This window comes from Sander lucioperca, chromosome 17, assembly GCF_008315115.2.
Source record: "Sander lucioperca isolate FBNREF2018 chromosome 17, SLUC_FBN_1.2, whole genome shotgun sequence".
NCBI lineage: Eukaryota > Metazoa > Chordata > Actinopteri > Perciformes > Percidae > Sander > Sander lucioperca.
Window position 1 is genome coordinate 591,861 of NC_050189.1, and position 10,069 is coordinate 601,929.

The 10,069-nt window shown below is 45.7% G+C and overlaps 1 long non-coding RNA gene across 1 annotated transcript in view; it reads left to right on the forward strand.

The window, feature by feature from the left end:
• The first annotated feature begins 3,277 nt into the window (after positions 1-3,277).
• LOC118493673 overlaps positions 3,278-10,069 on the forward strand; it is a 9,068-nt gene continuing 2,276 nt past the window's right edge. Inside the window, exons 1-2 of the long non-coding RNA XR_004895620.1 lie at positions 3,278-3,405; positions 8,773-8,775. This is a non-coding gene — a long non-coding RNA (uncharacterized LOC118493673). The remainder of the gene's footprint in view (positions 3,406-8,772; positions 8,776-10,069) is intronic.

Sequence of the window (10,069 nt, forward strand, 5' to 3'; positions counted from 1 at the left end):
CACCCTGCTGTACGTGACATTAGACCAGACGTCACCCTGCTGTACATGACATCAGACCAGACGTCACCCTGCTGTACGTGACATTAGACCAGACGTCACCCTGCTGTACATGACATCAGACCAGACGTCACCCTGCTGTACGTGACATTAGACCAGACGTCACCCTGCTGTACGTGACATTAGACCAGACGTCACCCTGCTGTACGTGACATTAGACCAGACGTCACCCTGCTGTACGTGACATTAGACCAGACGTCACCCTGCTGTACATGACATCAGACCAGACGTCACCCTGCTGTACGTGACATTAGACCAGACGTCACCCTGCTGTAGGCTACATGACATTAGACCAGACGTCACCCTGCTGTACGTGACATTAGACCAGACGTCACCCTGCTGTACATGACATCAGACCAGACGTCACCCTGCTGTACGTGACATCAGACCAGACGTCACCCTGCTGTACGTGACATTAGACCAGACGTCACCCTGCTGTACGTGACATCAGACCAGACGTCACCCTGCTGTACGTGACATCAGACCAGACGTCACCCTGCTGTACGTGACATTAGACCAGACGTCACCCTGCTGTAGGCTACATGACATTAGACCAGACGTCACCCTGCTGTACGTGACATCAGACCAGACGTCACCCTGCTGTACATGACATTAGACCAGACGTCACCCTGCTGTACGTGACATTAGACCAGACGTCACCCTGCTGTACATGACATCAGACCAGACGTCACCCTGCTGTACGTGACATTAGACCAGACGTCACCCTGCTGTACGTGACATCAGACCAGACGTCACCCTGCTGTACGTGACATCAGACCAGACGTCACCCTGCTGTAGGTGACATTAGACCAGACGTCACCCTGCTGTACATGACATTAGACCAGACGTCACCCTGCTGTACGTGACATTAGACCAGACGTCACCCTGCTGTACGTGATATTAGATCAGACATAAGTTGACTTCTACCAAGCATTAGAGACAAAGTGATATAATCCTGTGTTGCAAGAAGATGCAAGAATGACAGAAATTGTTAGACCAGAAGATCCTGACACTCACAGCTGACAAAGCTGAGGTACAAAGACGAGCAACGAAACTTGAGGCCCAGCTGGCACTCATGAAAACTGTATCAGAGCTGGCAAGCAAGAAGAGAGGCTGGGGCAGAGGAAAAGGGCGTGGCCGCGTTCCCTCTGGAGATGGAGAGACATGTTTCAACTGTCGGGATAAAGGACACTGGAGAAGGAACTGTCCTAAACCCATATGGGACGGCCAGAACAGCCAACAGCAGAACCAGGGCAACAAGGAGCAGTTCAGACTGACATGATGCTGGGAGGGGAGTGGTGGAGGTGCAGAAGGGATGAGATCTGCATCCATAGCGCTTGAGGGAGTTAATACACACACACACACACACACACACACACACACACACACACACACACACATGCTCGCAATGAAGAAACGCTTCCTTGCACGCCACACTCACCTTCCCCACACAACAGCCAGGTTGTATTAGATGCTATACAACATCTTGAACAAAAACAAATTAGTTAAAGCATTCCGACTCATTCTATGTATTCATCAATACATTTAAGAAACGGCCCACTACAGTGTTGACTGTGCAAGGGAAGACAGTTGAGTTTTTAGAGACAGTGGGGAAACTAATTTGGTTTTGAAAACAGATTTGTTCCCAGATCAAAAAGTTTTTTCTAAGAGTGCTAGCGGTACAGTGGTCCCAGAAAAATGTACTACACCCATGAGGTGTGTGTACACAGACCCTAATGACCCTGATCCAGATAGAAAGGCAACATGCTCCTTTCTGCTTTCTCCAGGGTGTCCTGTAAATCCTTTAGGCAGAGACCTAATGTGAGTTTGGAACAGGTGTACTTCCAACATCAACCGGTCTCAAAGTCATACGTCTTGATAAAAACAACGCTTTGGCTGACATTTTCATGTCAGAGCCTACACACAACTCTTGTACAGTGGGGCAAAAAAGTATTTAGTCAGCCACCAATTGTGCAAGTTCTCCCACTTAAAAAGATGAGAGAGGCCTGTAATTTTCATCATAGGTACACTTCAACTATGAGAGACAAAATGAGAAAAATTAATCCAGAAAATCACATTGTAGGATTTTTAATGAATTTATTGGTAAATTCCTCGGTAAAATAAGTATTTGGTCACCTACAAACAAGCAAGATTTCTGTCTCTCACAGACCTGTAACTTCTTCTTTAAGAGGCTCCTCTGTCCTCCACTCGTTACCTGTATTAATGGCACCTGTTTGAACTTGTTATCAGTATAAAAGACACCTGTCCACAACCTCAAACAGTCACACTCCAAACTCCAATATGGCCAAGACCAAAGAGCTGTCAAAGGACACCAGAAACTAAACTGTAGACCTGCACCAGGCTGGGAATACTGAATCTGCAATAGGTAAGCAGCTTGGTGTGAAGAAATCAACTGTGGGAGCAATTATTAGGAAATGGAAGACATACAAGACCACTGATAATCTCCCTCGATCCGGGGCTCCACGCAAGGTCTCACCCCGTGGGGTCAAAATGATCACAAGAACCAGACGGGGGGACCTAGTGAATGACCTGCAGAGAGCTGGGACCAAAGTAACAAAGGCTACCATCAGTAACACACTACGCCACCAGGGACTCAAGTCCTGCAGTGCCAGACGTGTCCCCCTGGTTAAGCCAGTACATGTCCAGGCCCGTCTGAGGTTGGCTAGAGAGCATTTGGATGATCCAGAAGAGGTTTGGGAGAATGTCATATGGTCAGATGAAACCAAAATAGAACTTTTTGGTAAAAACTCAACTCGTCGTGTTTGGAGGAGAAAGAATGCTGAGTTGCATCCAAAGAACACCATACCTACTGTGAAGCATGGGGGTGGAAACATCATGCTTTGGGCTGTTTCTCTGCAAAGGGACCAGGACGACTGATCCGTGTAAAGGAAAGAATGAATGGGGCCATGTATCGTGAGATTTTGAGTGAAAACCTCCTTCCATCAGCAAGGGCATAGAAGATGAAACGTGGCTGGGTCTGTCAGCATGACAATGATCCCAAACACACCGCCCGGGCAACGAAGGAGTGGCTTCGTAAGAAGCATCTCAAGGTCCTGGAGTGGCCTAGCCAGTCTCCAGATCTCAACCCCATAGAAAATCTTTGGAGGGAGCTGAAAGTCTGTGTTGCCCAGCAACAGCCCTAAAACATCACGGCTCTAGAGGAGATCTGCATGGAGGAATGGGCCAAAACACCAGCAACAGTGTGTGAAAACCTTGTGAAGACTTAGAGAAAACGTTTGACCTCTGTCATTGTCAACAAAGGGTATATAACAAAGTATTGAGATGAACTTTTGTTATTGACCGAATACTTATTTTCCACCATAATTTGTTCAATTAAGGCGAGACACTACAGGTGAATAGGCTAAAATTTTTAAATAATAGATATCTCCATGAAACTTCCTCAGTTGATTACTTACACAAGTATATAAAAAAAATTTATTACAAGTTTTTGAAATGTTTATGTTTAATTATGCAAATTAGGCATTTTCTCATTAAATATGCGTGATTTTGCATATATTTCCGGTAGATAGATCTGAACGTATGATAAAGCCAGGTGCAAAATTCTTTTTTCATTTAGTTTACACACAAGATGAAAACAACATTTCAGAGGGATTTCAGGATATCTGCTTTCATTACCTAGGAAATCTAAATATACTGTCCATAGCCTTAAAAAATGATTTTCACCATGTTTTTTTGCTTAAAATGTCACATAAATCAGGCCAGGAATGATTTATTAACAAATCCCTCAGAACATATCTTCAGAATACTACTACGTGTATAACTGGAAAGTTTGGTGTACATAGATCCTACACAGGCTGAGATGTTTCTACTGGAGAATGACAAAAACTAATGTTGAGAAAACGGCATTTAAAGATTTAAATAGTGGAATTTAATACATTTCTATTGGAAAAATTGCTCAAAAACAGAATAAATGCTCAGGCCCTTAGTGATAATAATATAGAATATTTCAAGCTCATGAAAACTGATTATTTAATAACATGGCAGGCATATAAGGCCTACAACTGCAGTAACTCAATGAATTAACATTGGCGTATCATGAACAAAGTTGCAGACCAAACCCAGGCTGGACACAGAACAAGACCACCAGCAGGTGTCACAGCTTCTAAAGTCTAATTATCTGTTCCAGCACCGTATGTAGGTCCCTCTGACATCTCTGGCTGGGGCCTTTTCACTTTCCTGTCTGTGCTCACACGTTTTCGTTTGTGTTTTGCACTTGCAGACACCCTGAGCAGGTCTGCCTGCTTGATGGTGTTCACTGTAACAAGTGTGCTCTCCAGCCATGAGTCTGCCATCACATCAAGCATAGCTGAGGCCCCCTCGGCCTACAAAAACTGTTTTGGGGCAGCGGGCCCATGTGACAGAGTTGAGGCACTCATTGGCATTTTGTGTGCCACCATGAGGCATTCTTTGCAGCAACTGTCGCTGGCCATGCGGCGATAGATGGGGAGAAGTTTCTGGCCCACCTCGTGGGATAGGTCATTAGCAGCATGCCGTGTGTGGCTTCTGGGGGTCTCATCTCTGTCTCCTGCCTCTGGTACCAGCACCAAGATGGATGGCACCTAGTATGCAGTGGTGTTTGGTCTGTTGACATGCAGTGGAGAAGGCCTGCCATATTTCTGCTTTCATTGCATCCAGTGACTCCTGGTTGTTCAGAATTCCCCCCCTGTAATAATTTTGCAGTGTTTTGCATTTCTTTGCGGTCAGTTTCCCCAAACCCTTGCCTCCCATTTTGCGCTCGGCACAAAATTTTCTGAGCGCTGTGCCCATTCTCTTGTGAGCACGGTTTATACAATCTCATGCCCAGGGTATGGGTTCAGGGTCAGTACTTCCTTAAAAGCAGAGCTATCCCCATCTGAGAGCATCTCAGGGTACCGCAGCTGGTGGCGACTGACTGATCTGGCCCACATTCTCTTTGCTGCCTCCTGCTCCATTGCCTTACTAGACCCTGTGAAATTCTTTGCACAGTCATTGGAGGAATTTGACAGCTGGAGGGAGATGCACACAGTAATCTTCCCCTCATTCTTGGTACTTTGCTTTAGGACACAACCATGACAGTAAGATGATAAGACCTCAAAGTCAACGACCAGTCCTGTAAGAATGTCAATACAAACACCAATGCCTGAATGGGAAGTGAAGCCTCTTTTTTGCCAGGTGCCATCAAAAGAGACACCAATGTTAATTACAGCATCAGCATCCTCCCTCAGCAACTCTGCCAACTGTGGATCAACGTCTGCATAGGCCTGCCTGATCTGCTCCCTTGTCTTGTGCAGGGACTCCAATCCTCTCTCAATTTCCGCCACTAAAATAAAAATGCATGTTGTGTCAAGGACTGTTACTTTTTTGTTGAGTTTATTGATACAGTACATTTATTTTCACTTGAGTGGCAAAAACCTGATTTCTTTTGGCAAGGACCAGGGAGTAGACCATGCAGTCATAGCAGCAAATTGGACAAGCAAACCGTAAATACCTATAAAAAATAAGGCCATCCTATAATGTTATACTATTACAACACATCCATAATTGTGCGTGCGTGCAGGTGTGTGTGTGCGTTGGTGTGTCAACCTGACTACAAGAGCGTGGACTCGACTGCACCACTGAAGCTTGAAGTGTGTGTGTGTGTGTGTGTACAAGCATGCATGATGTCCCCTCTTTATCTCTCTCTCTCTAATTGATAAAATAAATATATATTCTTCAATGTCCATAAGTTGATAAGGTTCCATTATTTCAATTGTTTTTGCCACTGAACTGAAAACTCAAAAGTTGTACTGAAAAAGTAAAACTGACCAATACAACACAATGAATGCGATGACATTTTATTCTACTGTTACAAATCCATCCTTGTTCCATCCATGAAAATATGTTCACTGTTACAACACCACTATGATAGAATGTAACAGGTCATTAGACCTCCAAAATCAACATCCCTGTCCCATCCCTGTTTCCAAAGCCTACCTGTCACTCTCTTGTCATGCCTCTGGTATGTTTTCAGGTGAAGGGAAGGGATCCCCAACACCTTGCTGACCTTCCTCAGTGCAGCATATCCCATCCCTAATTCATGGGCCAAAAGCACCATGCGGACATTCACATCAAAAGCAACATCAGCTCTCGTCTCGCTTTGCAGCCGTGTGGATGTGTAGACACTTCGCCTGTACCCACTCTCTCCTTTGCAATTACTGCACTCAAGAAGTAGACTGCTACAAAAGCCATGGTTCACTGGATCAATGTTAATAACTAGATCCGATGCAGCACAATTAGGGCACAACAGATCACTTATTAATTCATTCAGACGTGCGACATGCATTATCAGCCACTGCTGTGTCAGTGTCACTGTCATCAAACCCCCCCCGGTTTCCCATCGACAGCTTACGGTCAGATGTGCTGCTTCCTGATGGTTTTTCAGCTAATCCATCCGATTGCTTTTCCTTTTCACATCTTGCAAAGTGCAATTGCTGCTTTCTTTTCCTTGACAGTTGCGGTGTTTGCGGCATTTTCGGAGGTCCCGCGGTAAGCTAAACACGGAAGTGTCAGAGTCCACCACGTGATGCGTCCGAGCGAATCACGTTCACAGAAACCAGCAGTAGCCAATGAGATTTCGTCATTAGCTTTAAACCCCCCTTTGGACATTGACGATTGGTTCCTGATAGAAAGGAAATGCCCTTATTTGGGTTACATAGCGTTGTGCTGGAGACTCAGAGCTTTACAAGGATACCGGTCATGACAGACTTCAGTAAACAGGCGAAACTCGGCACACATATTGAAGGAGTAAACTAGCCCAAAATCTCAAAATTGACCACTGCATGAAAAATCTATGTTTTTGCCTGCCGTGTCTCGCCTTAATTCATTAAAAATCCTACAATGTGATTTTCTGGATTTATTTTTCTCATTTTGTCTCTCATAGTTGAAGTGTACCTATGATGAAAATTACAGGCCTCTCATCTTTTTAAGTGGGAGAACTGACTAAATACTTTTCTGCCCCACTGTACATTTTTCTCTCTGTCAGGCTCCAGGTCTCCTGGCAGGAGCACGAGGCTCCGTGTCCCCCACAGCTGAGTCAGGAATCCATTAGATTTACATTGTCCTTCTTTTGTTTCACCAGACCTAGATGAAGAATACACTCAACAGTTTGTTGCTAACCTAAATGATGAGCTTGAGTGTACTTATCTATACTGGCATGATAACAAATGTGCAGTATCAGTAACCTTGACGGATGAACAAACTGAGTTTTTCCGAGTTCCTCACTCGCATGCTCATATTTCTTTGTGTAAATCTCCCACAGATCAGTGGAGAGACGTGGGACTTGTTGTACTGGACTGTGACAAACTGACCGATGGGACTGACACCGTGGACGATAAATTGTCCTTTTCTCCCTCGTCTGGGTGCTGCAGGAAACTCTTGTCATTCCGGGTGTCTTGCACACGCAGCGTTTACCAGTTGAGTAATCCTGTGTCTGCAACACACACTTACCTACAGAGCACAGGAGACATCTTGCCCACTGACATCTCTCCTCTGCTTTCTCAGGTACCGAGCCCCCTCTGGGCAGCACACAGATATGATGTGGGTTTGATAAACTGTCAGTTCAGACTACAGGCCCCAAAAACATCAGTACCCACTAAAACAGGAAGCAGTGGATGGAATCAGACCTGTTTTTAACTCCTTATTGGCCGCTGAGGTAATTATTCCGTGTCCAGATTCTCCCGTGCACACGCCCATTTTCCCTGTAAAGAAAATCAGAGACAAAGGTCATCCTGTCGAGTGGTGATTTGTTCAGGACCTCAAAGCAGTAAATGCAGCGGTCCACGCACCGGCGCCAGACGTACACGATTCTACAGGGATTCCTGGGGATGCTCAGTTCTTTTCTGTTGTCGATTTGTCTGACCCTTTTTTCAGTGTTCCAGTGGACAAAGAAAGTTAATTCTGGTTTGATGGTAAGCCCTCCACATTGACATGCCTTTGTCAGGGGTACACTGAATCTCCCACAATCTATAATGATGCTCTAAGAGAGAGCCTGGAGTGTTTGACCCTGTCACCAGGATCCGGTCTCTTGCAGTACGTGGATGACGGTCTGGTAGGGAGTCCTACCAAAGAACAATGTGAACGCGACACTGTTGCATTGCTAAAACATCTCGCAGCCGAAGGCCACAAAGCGAGCCGGTCAAAATTATAATTTGTGAAAGAAGATGTTCATTTTTTGGGCCATGACCTCTCTGCATCAGGGAAAACCTTGTCTCCATCTCGCATTGAGGCAATAGTTTCCCTCCCAAAACCTGTGACTAAGAAACAAATGATGTCATTTCTGGGCATGTGTTCTTACTGTCGTGTTTTCATCCCAAATTACGCACAACTAGTACAGCCGCTAGCCCAACTGATTCATGGTAAAAATCTGACTGCACATGACCGCATGACATGGAATGTGGAGGCTGATCAGGCCTTTGTAAACCTCAAAATGGCCTTTCAGAGTCCTCCAACCTTAGGTTTGCCTAAGCCTAACCTTCCTTTCACTCAGACAGTGGATGAGTGTTTAGGATGCATGACATCTGTCCTTCAGCAGCCGCATGGGGACCGACTCTGACCGGTGGCCTATTTCTCCACTAAATTAGACCCTGTTGCAGCGGGTCTTGTGATTTGTCTGCGAGCTGTAGCAGCTGCTGAAAATCTTTCCAGCTCTCAGCGAAGGCGGTCGCTTTTTCTCCCTCTCCCTCCCAGGCCTACCCTGCTTGCTATCTTGTCTTGTGTTGTCTGCTGTTAACTTTTTAGAGACTCTCCCTGCAAGGCTCTACAAATACCTAAAAATCATGGAACTGATTAACTGGTCTCTCAGCGCAATTGACACTGTATTCTCGAGGAGGAGCACTTCGGGTGAGCCAGCATGTCCTGACAGGACGTTTGCTGCGGGGTACACGATGGACGGCTGGGAGAAATGGCGTGTCCTGTGTCTCTCTGCTCTTTCCGTGGAGGACGTTGAGGATATCTACCTATTTGGAACCCTGATAACTGGAATGTTGCTGATTGGAGGATGCTTCGCTCTGGTTTATTGAAGAATTGGAAAGACTTTGGTAGCTGTCCAAAGCCCAGGACAGCTGCCCGACCTGACTGAAGCTGTCGGAAAAGCGATCAGTTTGCAAACTGGAACTATTAATCGCGTGATGGAAACCAACATGGTAATGACCCGCGGCTTGGATACCATCATGAGGAAGGTCATGGATTTGGAAAGAAAAATTGACCAGTTGAACAGTGTGTAGTTGGACAATAGAATGAATGTTTAAATTAGAGCAGCCATTCGTGTAGACAAAACAAATTTAATCTTTCGGCTCCCTTATCCTGAACGGCCTTGCCAAGGCCGTCTCTTGGAACAAACAGTCACCCTGTTGGGGCTCTGCAAGCGAGATGCTCTTGGTTCCTCCCCCGTCTTCCCCACTGCCTGCTGATTGTCGTATCGGTTCTGGACTGTTCAAGGGTGTCACCATGGCAACGTGCTATGTTTTCGCTATAACATTCGGCGGACTGGGACACTAGTGGGACTGCCGGGCTGTGCGTTTCTCAGCAGGCCAAACTCCCCCAACCTACCCTCTCCCCAGCCCAACGCCTTCGCAGCCAAATGTGCAACTGTACATTTATGTTATGTTATGTTATGTTATGTTATGTTCAGCAGTGCAAATGTACTGTGTGTGTGCCTATGTGCTGAGGTGTTTTTTTCCTGTTCCCACACTGTTCTTATCTTTATGAGGATAGTCTGAGAGTTGCTTTATTTCCCTCTCCTCTCCTCATGTGATGCTGTATTCTCCCTGCGAGAGTTAAGAGAGAGTTGTTTTGGCGCCGCATATATGGCGACTCGGTGTGTCTGTGCGTGTTGCTTTAATGTGACATGCACCTACAGCACCAGGACAAATTCCTTGTGTGTGTAAACGTACTTGGCAATAAAGCTTTTTCTGATTCTGATTCTGAATTCTGATTCTGAAAAGGCTTTGGCTGC